The sequence below is a fragment of the Nomascus leucogenys genome, chromosome 10, assembly GCF_006542625.1.
Source record: "Nomascus leucogenys isolate Asia chromosome 10, Asia_NLE_v1, whole genome shotgun sequence".
In the NCBI taxonomy this organism is placed as follows: Eukaryota; Metazoa; Chordata; class Mammalia; order Primates; family Hylobatidae; genus Nomascus; species Nomascus leucogenys.
In genome coordinates this window covers 87,161,844-87,174,365 of record NC_044390.1, presented here as the reverse complement: position 1 = coordinate 87,174,365, position 12,522 = coordinate 87,161,844, and the positions used below count along the sequence as shown (strand labels likewise).

The following is a 12,522-nucleotide window of genomic DNA, read 5'->3' as shown; positions in this document are numbered from 1 at the left end:
GGCTAACACAGTGAAACCCCGTCTCTACTAAAAATACAAAAAATTAGCCAGGCGTGGTGGCGGGCGCCTGTAGTCCCAGCTACTCCGGAGGCTGTGGCAGGAAGATGGCGTGAACCCGGGAGGCAGAGCTTGCAGTGAGCCGAGATCACGCCACTGCACTCCAGATTGGGAGAGAAAGTGAGACTCCATCTCAAAAAATAAAAATAAAAATAAAAATAAAATAAATCTATTATCATGTGAAGGTCTACAGATTTTTTTTTTTTTTTTTTTTTATATACCATAAAGGAGTCCTCTTGTGGAGAAACTGGAACTCTCATGCATTGTTGGTAGGAATATAAACTGGTACAAGCTTCTCTGAAAATCAGTTTGGCAGTTTCTTAAAAAGTTACAGACAGGACAGGTGTGGTGGTTCATACCTGTAATCCCAGCACTTTGGGAGGCTAAGATGGACAAACTGCTTGAGCCCAAGAGTTCAAGACCAGCCTGGGAAACATGGCAAAACTGTCTCTACAAAAAATACAAAAATTAGCTGGGCATGGTGGCGCATGCCTGTACTCCCAGCTACCTGGGAGGTTGAGGTGGGAGAATCACCAGAGCAGTGAGCCATGATCACGCCACTGTACTCCAGCATGGGCGACGGTGAGACCCTGTCTCAAAAAAAAAAAAAAAAGTTACAGACATACCATATAGCAATTCCACTCCTAAATATCTACCCAAAAGAAATGAAAGTATAAGTCCAAAGACTTGTACATGAATGTTCCTAACAGCACTATTCTTAATAGTTGAAAATTGGAAACAATCCAAATCTCCATTAACTGGTTATGGATAAACAAAATGCAGAATATTCACACAATGGAATACTAAAAAAGGGACTATTATGTGCTATAACATGAGTGAACCTCACAAATGTGATGCTAAGTGAAAGAAGCCAGACACAAAAACTATACATTGCCTGATTCCATTTATATGAAATATCTAGAAAAGGAAAATCAATACAGACAGAAAGCAGATCAGTGTTTTCCTGGGGCTGCGGGTGGGGACTGGAGTGAAGACTGAATGCAGAAAGATACGAGGGAACTTTTTGGGGTAGCAGAAATGTTCTAAAACTGGATTATGGTGATGGTTGCACAACTCTATACATATGCTAAAAACTGAATTATACATTTACAGTGGGTGAATTTATAAACTGTAAATTATACTTCAATAAGGCTGTTTCAAAACATTGTAGGTCATTGGATTAGGTTTTAAAAAGGGGGTTCCTTACACTGAAAGACTGGGAACCAGTGATCTGGACAACAGAAAAGGAATTCAGCAAGAGTGAGTCCATATTAAGAGAAGTGAAATAATTCTCTGGGTGGGTTAAACCTTTCAGTAAATGGTCAAGTTTGCTATACATTTGAACCACATAACTAAGTAACATATGCTTAGCTGGCTTGTGAATCTAGTTCTAACACATACGAAGTTTCCAGATAAAGTGCTCAGCCCTGTGGGGGAGGTGTCCTGAGTGCACAGTCCTTGACTCAACGGAGTCAAATACATGAATTAACCGTAAGAGATGACAGAATGTAAATGACAAAAGAAAGGTACTAAAGCACTCTAGTTGGTAAGTAGGAGAGATCAAAGCTGGTGGGAGAAGAACAGCAAAGTTCTCATGAAGGAAGTGGCAACTGAGCCTGGTCTTCAGGACTGGGGGAAATTCCAACGGTGGTACAAGTAGAAAGCAAGAGAGACAGGGCTGGAAATGTGTGCTAGGTCCAGAAGGTACAGGGCTTTGAATGCCATGCCCTTTCTTAACTGTTTGTTATGCCAAGGGGGTCCCCTAAAGGCAGTAAGAGTTGTTTAGAGCTTCCAAGGAGGAAGGTATCTGACAATGGGAAAAAATGGAGGAGCAGGGCTTAAAGGCAAGGAGATGTTTCAGGTTATTGTATAAAGTTAAGAAAGCTTCAACAAGCTTTCCCTTCCCACTCCAAGTGGGAAGGGGCAGACTCTTCAATTCTCTGGTCTTGGGGCAAGGGAGGGAAGATGCATCTTGAATTATGTGTCCTCTCTTGAGGGCTTCAGCTTTGTCACTTTCCCTGACTCTCATGAGATTTGTCTGTCTCTCCCACTGACAGTTAAAAGTCCATAACCTGTAACTTTAGCAGGCTGTATTTTCAGAAGACATGTTTTCACTCATTTTTTTTTCAAACAAAGGATTCTATTTGGTAAATAAATTCCTTTCATTTTAGGGAAGTTACATGACATACAAAGAATGTTTTTTTATTTTTTAATTATTTTTTAGAGATGGGGGTCTCACCATGTTGCCCAGGGTGGTCTCGGACTTCTGGGACCAATCCTCCCACCTTGGCCTCCCAAGTGTTGAGATTACAGGTGTAAGCCACCACACCCAGCCAAGAATGGTTTTTTTTTGTTTTTGTTTTTGTTTTTTGAGATGGAGTCTCACTCTGTCGCAGGCTGTAGTGCAGTGACGTGATCTCGGCTCACTGCAACCTCTGCCTCCTGGGTTCAAGAGATTCTCTTGCCTCAGCCTCCCGAGTAGCTGGGATGAAAGGCACAGGCCACCACACTTGGCTAATTTTTGTATTTTTAGTAGAGACAGGGTTTCACCATGTTCGCCAGGATGGTCTCGATCTCTTGACTTCGTGATCTGCCCGGCTCAGCCTCCCAAAGTGCTGGGATTACAGGTGTGAGCCACTGCGCTGGTGCAAGAATGCTTTTTTAATTCAAATTCTGCTGTTTTCAAAATAGATGTTACTTTTGAAAGATGCCTCAATCCGATGCTACATGAAATTTTTTTTTGGTTTTTGAGGAATAATTCAAATACTAAGCAGAATGCAAGGCTTCGAGTTGACTTGAAGTAACTGGTAGGTAGGTTCTATGTAGGGCTCCTTTTGAATATTGAAGTTCTTCTTTAATAATAGCTTTCTGTCTGCTAGGTTTTTAAGTAAACAGACTGCATAAAACAAAACATGATCGTTTAAGTAAACAGAATTACTTTGCAAAGATTTTTACACCTTGTTTTTCAAAGATTTTTTATAACACACATTTACCTAAACCACAGGTTTACTGGCTGTGACCTTAGATGAGTCACATCCTCCTACGGCCTTAGTGCTTTCTTCAACTGTGAGATCAAAGGGTCAGACTAGACAAGAACTAAATAACATGGGTTAACCTTGCCCTTCAACAACTGTAATATGCGGGGGTTTGCACCATCTTAAAACACTACGCTAGAAATCTAAAGTCAAATTAGTTATTACCTACATTTCAGTCTTCAGAACAAATCAATGAGACTTTTCTGGATCTCTGCCATAATATGCGTGGCACTAAGTGTTGTTGGGGATAAAAACTGGTTAAAGGCTGGACACAGTGGCTCATGCCTGTAATCCCAGCACTTTGGGAGGCTGAGGCAGGCGGATCACTTGAGGCCAGGAGTTCAAGACCAGCCTAATCAACATGGGAAAAACCCTGTCTCTACTAAAAATACAAAAATTAGCAGGGCGTGGTGGCAGGCACCTGTAATCCCAGCTACTCAGGAGGCTGAGGCAGGAGAATCACTTGAACCCAGGAGGTGGAGGTTGCAGTGAGCCGAGATCACGCCACTGCACTCCAGCCTGGGTGATAGAGTGAGACTCTGTCTCACACACACGCATGCGTGCGCACACACACACACACACACACACATCATACATGGCGGGTGCCTGTAATCCCAGCTACTCAGGAGGCTGAGGCAGGAGAATCACTTGAACCCAGGAGGTGGAGGTTGCAGTGAGCCAAGATCACGCCACTGCACTCCAGCCTGGGTGATAGAGTGAGACTCTGTCTCAAACACACACACACACACACACACACACACACACACACACACACACACTGGTTAAAGGCACAGTCCCTGCAATTCATGGTGTCTAAAATCTAGCAGGAGAAGAAATATAATCATGTGACATTAAATGACAATAAAATTTGGACCACAGGCTTTATAATTTTTTTTTTTTTTTTTTTTGAGATGGAGTCTTGCTCTGTCCCTCAGGCTGGAGTGCAGTGGTGTGATCTTGGCTCACTGCAACCTCCGCCTCCCTGGTTCAAACGATTCTCCTGCCTCAGCCCCCTGAGTAGCTGGGACTACAGGCATGTGCCACCAGACCCGGCTAATTTTTTTTGTATTTTTAGTAGAGACGGGGTTTCGCCATGTTGGCCAGGCTGGTCCTGAACTCCTGACCTTAGGTGATCCACCCGCCTTGGCCTCCCAAAGTGCTGGGATTACAGGCGTGAGCCACCTTTACCGGCCCACAGGCTTTGTAATTTAGATAAATTAGGAGTTTGACAAAAAGCATTCCCAAATGTCCCTACCATTGAAGACAATGTAAAGGATAATATTCCATGTATAGCCCATCCTATAGGAGGTGGGGTACTGGTCTGTGTAGGGAATGAGCTGGACACAGTGTAGCAGGTCTTATATTCATATTTTATCTGTTAGTTCCATTTCTGCAGAATTATAATGGAATAAAGGCTTTCCCCTTCCTTTCCTTTCCCTTCCCTTTCCTTTAAAAAAGAAAAAAAAATACATAATGGAATAAAGGTTCTAAGTGGTGGACTGTTTGAGGGATTCAGCTAATACCTCCTTAATTCATATATGAGAACACATAGAATTAATATCTATTACTTAGATCTTATCATTAATGTAAAGGGAAAAACATATGCTAAAACACCTCTGACATCATAGTTACGTCTTGCCCGCCCTCTGAGCCTGACCAGGACAGTGTCACAGGAGGAGGTATAACTGGTATCCATGGCAACATCACCAGACTGGGACAATGTGAAAAGCCGTAACCTAGCAACTGATGACGAGAGGTGTGTATGGGGGAAGTCTTACAGTTCTGCAAATGACAAACATACAGCATTGAATGCAACTAATCATACCAGGGCAATGCGGAAAGTCTGACTTATTCGTGGAGAATTACAGAATGTCAACCTCATAAAACCTTGGTACTATGATGCATAATTTTAAACAGGAAAAGCACATAAACACCTCCTCATTCCCCACACCGTCAGTCGTGTGCAGGGAAAGTACCTTATGTGTCATGACTGGAATGGAAAATAAATTTTGTTGTGGCACCTATCATCTCAACCTCTCTCTATTTCTCATTATACAAAGGAGTAAATTTGGGTGAGAGGAGAAGCCGCCCCCGGTCCCAGAGAAGGATGAATATGTTCTGCATGCAAAGAAGGCAGCATTACAAAGTTACCAGACATGATATACCACATCATGTGAGAACATCTCTCTAATAATTTTTTTTTCCAACAGAGATCGCATATGTACATGTGGACATTTAGAGAGCGAAGGAATCATCTCGTTCAATCTCCGTGTTTTACTGACAGAAACTGAAACCCAGAGTGAGGATTTATTCAAAGTCAGAAAGTTAGTGACAGAACATGGGCTAGAACCTATGTCTTCTGTTTTCCAGGTCAATTCGTTCCATTAAAGCACAATGCTATTTTTCCTCAGTTAATGTTATTCTACCAAATATAACCATGAAAGGGTCTATCCCACCCTAAGGCAATCCCTGAAAAAGATACCAACTTTTTTTTATTTTGGGGATTCTGGATCAAGTTATAACTTCAAAGGAATTTACCCAACTCTGATTATCAAAGATATTACTTGAGTACAAAAAGACCAAACAGCTTCTCTATCTGGGATAGAATGGTAAATGTGTACCAAAAAAGGTGATACTATTACAACTATATCTCCCTTGGAATCCTCCCTAGTTAGAATTGGAAGGATCTTAGCAATCAGCCACTCTAATCTCTTCAGAAAATTGAAGCCCAGAAAAGGAGAGTCCAGGACTCTTTCTACTGACTCCGTTACGGCTGACACTGGCTAGTTGTTCACCAACCCATTTCTTCTCCTCCCTGGGCACAAAGCTGGTCTACATTTCCCAGGTTTTCTTGTAACTGTGTGTGGCCATGTGACTGAGCTCTGACCAGCAAATGAGCAGAAGCAACAGGCACCATTTCCAGGCATGGCCCACAGAAATCTTTCAGGTTCTTTTCCTTCTGCTGCGACCTTTGAAGTCACCTGTTGAAAACAGCCAAGTCACAAGATGGAAGATGGCTGGAGGAGAACTGAATCACTGCCTGAATTGAGAGTCACTGACCACTCAGGAATACCATCTTTTAATTCCTGTTAGGCTACTAAAATTTGGTGACTGATCCGTCACAACAACTTCAGTATTAATGAATAAAACTGTAACTAGGGTTACTCTTCTACAAATAATGAATAACACCCCTTTTTTTCTTAATCAGTATAATATCATTTATTACCAAAGAGATGGCTTGTTTTACTTGTTGAGCCAGTAAGAGCCCCAGTGGAAGCAGCAGAGGACTGGGACTGCAGACTTGGGCAAATCACTTAACTTCCCCGGGGCTCAGCTTCCTTAACTAGTCATTAGTTAGTGACTGCAAATCATTTTTCTTTAAACTCAGATAAAAAAAAAAAACACTTTTTCCCTCAAATAAAATATTAAACAGAACTTCAATACATAAAACATTAAAATGGTCAGGTTGAAGTGAAAATGGGGAAGGGGACAGGAATCCACCAAATTAACAATCCCTTCAGCTCTTCCTTACAGCTATTCCCTGAGGCACCTCTTAGAGATCTATGGCTACTCAGAATATAGTTTGAGAACCGCTGATTTAAACCAATGGTTTTCCAAATTATATGGGATTTTTTTGTTGGCACCCACAGCCCTTTTCCATATGAAATCTTATGTGAAGCCTCAATAAACAGAACAGATAAACAGAACAGATAAAGTAATCTTTTATTAAGTATTTTATAATGTAAATGTATAAAATTTATAAACTCAATTAAGAACAATTAGACCTTTTCAAAATAATTTGAAATTGGAGGATAAGGATGATAGTGGCAATCTTACTCAGTATTCATGTATTTGTGAATTTAGTTGATTTTAAATATTGAAAACAAATTGTTTTATTCACCCAGTGAAGCAGTTACAAATGCAACCAGTTTTATTTAGTCCACCTTACAACTGCATAATACTCTTTAGTTAATAGAAGTGGCATGGAGGCTGCAGGCTGGTGTCTCCACACATTCAGGCAAAGCTGGCAGCACAGGCTGAGGCACTAGTGGTCTTGCCTGTGTTCTATATGACATCTATCTCAAGAGGGTTCATCATGACTATTTTGGTAATGGTTCTTTGGAGTGTTACAAATTTTAAAAACACATTCAAGTTTGCAGAATCCCTGAAGAGCAAACATTTCACAAACCACTAGTCCAGATAGACCAGAAATTCTTTTAGCTCTAAAACACTTACAGTAGCACTGGACTATTGGCCCAGATGCCAATGAAGAGAAACGGAGAAGATGCTACCAGTGTCAAAACATTACTTGCTTTTCTGTTGATGGTTCATTCACTGGATACAGATATTTTGTTTTTCAAAGCAACAATACTTAGGAACCAGAACTATGGGCTAACCAGCATAAGCAACAAAAGAATATATAGTATGCTGCCAACTTTTTGTCTGCCTGTCAACTCCAACCTTCCTACCATCTGCAACCTTCCTACCATTTGCCAAGTACAAAATTTGGGGGCCCCACCTCACATCAGCTTGCAAGGGCAGCTCATTTAAACTCTATTTTTATCTCTCCTACACAATATACCAAGCTGTCTACAGGGATTGAGTGAATCCAGATTTCAAGGTAAAAAGGAAGACTGACTGCCACATTAAGCCAAATCTAGAAGCATTAAAAAGATCTACCCCTACAGTAATTAATCTGAATCTTGGGCCTTAAAACCTCCAAAATTTAGGACCAATATACTAGAACTTTAGGCGTTCCTCTTTTGAAAAAGAAACCAGAACTAGATACTTGTAGCCCACACAACCAACCTGAAGACTCTTGAATCAGGCATGGCTCTCTCGGTAAATAATTAAGAATAGGCTCAGCCGGGCGCGGTGGTTCATGCCTGTAATCCCAGCATTTTGGGAGGCCGAGGTGGGTGGATCACGAAGTTAGAAGATCGAGACCATCCTGGCCAACATGGTGAAACCCCATTTCTACTAAAAATACAAAAATTACCTGGGTGTGGTGGCGTGTGCCTGTAATCCCAGCTACTCGGGAGGCTGAGGCACGAGAATCACTTGAACCCAGGAGGCGGAGGTTGCAGTGAGCCGAGATTGTGCCACTGCACTCCACCCTGGCGACAGAGCAAGACTCCATCAAAAAAAAAAAAAAGAACAGGCTCAACTAATCAATACAAGAATCTACCAAAAAAAAAAAAAAACACCCCTATGCCGGAAGAATAAGCAATTACCACCCTAATGTGTTTAACCTACTAATTAGCAACAGTATAATCTGGAAATGCTAGAAAATCTGTCTTCACAGAAGAGAGCTCCTATGTAAAAGGCCCTTTTCTGTTTTAGCTGAAGTGGTCCTCTCAACATACCATTTTTAATCCTTCTAGTACATCCTTAATATAACAAACATTGCTAAGAATGAATTCCAAACTTTTGGATTCATTTTACCTAGTGATGTAAAAGGCATCCAAAACAATACCACCCAGCAAATATCAACCAAAAAATCAACCAAATCAATGAGATAGAAATACATATGAAGTGGTTTTTATTTCCGATTGACTACCCATCCTGGAAAATTTACAAAAAGCCAATCCTCAAGCCAGTGGTTAACATGTAAACTTCGCAAGGCCTTGAGCAAGTGTCACCAAACTTCTGTCTGACCCTCAGTTTCCTTATCTGCCAAATAAAGAGTAATTACTGGCCGGGCACAGTGGCTCACACCTGTAATCCCAGCATTTTGGGAGGCCAAGGCAGGCAGATCGCTTGAACCCAGGAGTTCAAGACCAGCCCAGGCAGCATGGTGAAACTCATCTCTATAAAAAGTATAAAAAATTAGCCAAGCATGGTGGTGCACAGCTATAGTCCCAGCCACATGGGAGGCTGAGGTGGGAGGATCGCCTGAGCTCAGGAGGTCAAGGCTATAGTGAGCCATGATGGTGCTGCTGCACTCCAGCCTGGGCAACAGAGTGAGATCCTGTCTCAAAAAAAAAAAAAAAAAAAAAAAGTAAGAGTAATTATCATGACTTTCATCATAGGCAGGAATGGGATCAGAAGAGGTCACATATGAGAATGTCCTTTGGAAATTTAAATTGCTGTTATTTGGTTGAGAAATTATCTGGTTTTCATAACTTCTTTCAAGAATAGGATGACTAAAAACTGCCAGCCTCTGTAAACGAAGCAGATTTTTAAGAAAAAAACAAATAAACAGCCCCCACCTCAAAAGGAACAAAAGCCCATTCAGCAATTAAAACTACTTCTGATGATCAGCTGTTGCTCACTGTAAAGTGTTCTAGAAACAAAAATGGTTCTGCATCACTCAACAGAGGCAGAGAGTGGTGGTGACACTTATGGACACTGTATTAATGTCTTTAACTCCAAGAAAGCAACCTAGGAGAAATTTGCTTCAAGAAGTGTACCAGATGCAGAGTTGCTAATCCAAAATGAGCTGTTTAAAGAACAAGGATCTGTTTACCCTTCAGAGGAAAATTAGTCTTTTCAGAGAAGATTAGTTTTAGCTAGTATGCAAACTGTATTCTTTGTGTGTGGATAAGGCATTAGGGGCTGACTGAGGAAAACAGCTCCAAACAGGCAGGAAACAGACAAAGCACCTGTTTGCATTAACGTCCTCCTACACATCTCACCTCACAGACATGAACTCAGAAGGTGGTTCTTCTAGGAGCTGAGAGTGTGTACGTGGGGGGTGGTGGACACTCTTGTCTAAATTCAGCTTCCATCACTGTGAATGAGGAAATTCTTGGTGACAACCTCACGAAAGGTACTAGAATAGAGTCTCAGGTCCTGAGAGAGCTCAGATGGCTGCGGAAATTTAATTCAGTATTTCACCTCAATACAACAGAATTATCATTTGTTCCACTTATGTGAAACTAACATGGATATGTAAAGGGCATCTCAACCTTAATTATCCACACAGTCTAAGATGAACTATTTGACTTTATATTCCAACCTATCCCTCTTTCCTTCCTCTAGCTTTTGGTCTCTCAAGTTAATGATGCCACTATTCCTCCAGTAGCTCAAGACAAAAACCTAGGAGTCATTTTTGATTATTTTTTTCTTTAACCTTCCTTCCCACAACCATTTATTCCATTAGTAAGTCTTGTTAGTTCCACCTTCAAAACATATATCCAACCTAACCCGTTTCAACACTTCCATAATCAAAGCTACCATCAACTCTACCTGGGGAGTTGCTTCTTCATCCATCTCTATCCCTCCACCCTCAGCCCGATAATCCATCCTCCTAGAGTAACTAGAGTAATCTTCTAAAAGTTCTTATCAATCAGGTCATGATGATCCCCTGCCAAAAACATATCACTGGCTTCCCAGCACACTGAATAAAACCCCTGGTTGCTGGCAAGGCCCTGTGAGATCTGGCTGCTGATTACCTCTCTGATCTCATCTCCTAACCCTTCCCAAGCTAACCACACCCCAGTCATAGCAGCCTTCTTTCCACTGTTCCTAGGCTTTTACATGTTGTTTTCTTTGCCAGGAATACTCTTTTGCTCCTTTTTATCCTGCTCAAACTTCACCTCCCCAAAGCCTCCTTCCTGAGAATCCTATCAAAAATTGAGTTGTCTCTACAGCTACCACTTTCTCCTCCTTACCTGGTTTTATTTTATTCATAGTACTATCACTAGCTGATTTGTCTGTTTATGTATTTCCTTCTTTACTGTCAACCTCCTGCGTTATTTTCAGACAGGGAATTCACCTTGTTCACTGCAGTATCACTGTTACTCAGAACAGTGACTTCATACATAGTAGGTGCACATTACAAGTATCTGAATGAATGATTTTTTCAAATTGTGAAATATAACATATATAAAGATAAATACATAAAACAAATATGTCTTGCTTAATAACTGCAGAGAAAACACCCACATAATTCCCACCAAGGTCAAGAAACAGAACACTGCCAGCTTTCCAGAAGCCTCCTCTCCAGGAACCATTCCATGATGACAGGCATCCTCCCCCCCCAACCACACACATTCCCCAGGTAACCATTATCTTGACTTTTGTGATGATAATTACCTGTTTTCTTTATAGTTGTTCTATGTATGCACACAGAATGATAGGTTTTGCACTCTTGATGAAGGTAGATATGAGGACAGGATAGACTATTAAAACATTCTCGGAGCAATATGATAGTATGTATTAAAAATTTAAATATACATACCTTTTGACCTAGCTGTCCTGTTTGTAGGAATCTATCCTAGAAAAATGTTAAGAGTGCAAAAATATATGAACAAGGATGTTCACTGCAGCAGTGTTTGTAACACTAAATCATTATAACCAACACATATGCCCTTCAATGGCATAGCTGTTACATTAGCCATGGTACCTCCATATGTGCTATATGGAATACTATATACAACCATTTAAAATACTTTAAAAAAAAAGTCCGAGATATAGTAAGTGAAAAAAAATTTTTAAAAAAATTTTGTTTAAAATGAAAGTAAAAACGGCTCAGCGTGGTGTCTCACACCTGTAATCCCAGTACTTTGGGAGGCCAAGGCAGATCACCTGAAGCCAGGAGTTTGAGACCAGCCTGCCAACATGGCAAAACTGCATCTCTATTAAAAATACAGAAATTAGCCAGGCATGGTGGCACTCGCCTGTAATCCCAGCCACTTGGGAGGGTGAGACACAAGAATCATTTAAACCTAGGAGGCGGAGGTTGCAGTGAGCCGAGATTGTGCCACTACACTCCAGTCACCGCACTCTGGGAGACAGAGCAAGACTCTGTCTCAAAAAACAAACAAAAAGAAAGCAAAATAAGTAGAAAAGTTATGTACAACATGTGTGCGTGTATCACATATGAAAAAATAAAAAAAAAATTAACACCAAACCGTGGCTAGTATTTTCTTTGGAAGAGGATCATGGGAGATTTTCACTGTTTACATTGAATATTTCTCTACTGTTTCAATATTATTTCACAGTGAACACGAATTCTTTTTGCCATCAGGAAACACAATAAACATTTTTTAAATTTAAAAATCTATAGGCCAGGTATGGTGGCTCATGCCTGTAATCCCAGCACTTTTTGAGGCCGAGGTGGGTGGATCACCCGAGGTCAGGAGTTTGAGACTAGCCTGGCCAACATGGTGAAATCCCGTTTCTACTAAAAATACCAAAAATTAGCCAGGTATACTGGCGGGTGCCTGTAATCCCAGCTACTCAGGAGGCTGAAACAGGAGAATCCCTTGAACCCGGGAGGCGGAGGCTGCAGTGAGCTGAGATCGTGTCATTGCACTCCAGCCTGGGCAACAAGAGCGAAACTCTGTCTCAAAAACAAACAAACAAATCTATAAAACTTAAACTTAGGATAGAGGCAAAACTAGAATTTCTGAATATCTACTAAGGAATATTCAGTAAAGCTAACTCCCTTAAGAAGCCGACCCTATCCTAGCCAGATAAATCA

The 12,522-nt window shown here is 41.0% G+C and overlaps 1 protein-coding gene across 2 annotated transcripts in view; it reads right to left on the bottom strand.

Annotated features, from left to right (window-relative positions):
* The window catches only part of BICDL1 (BICD family like cargo adaptor 1), a 107,660-nt gene that overhangs the window by 79,305 nt on the left and 15,833 nt on the right, over positions 1-12,522 (bottom strand). The gene's annotated exons all lie outside the window — the stretch shown is intronic.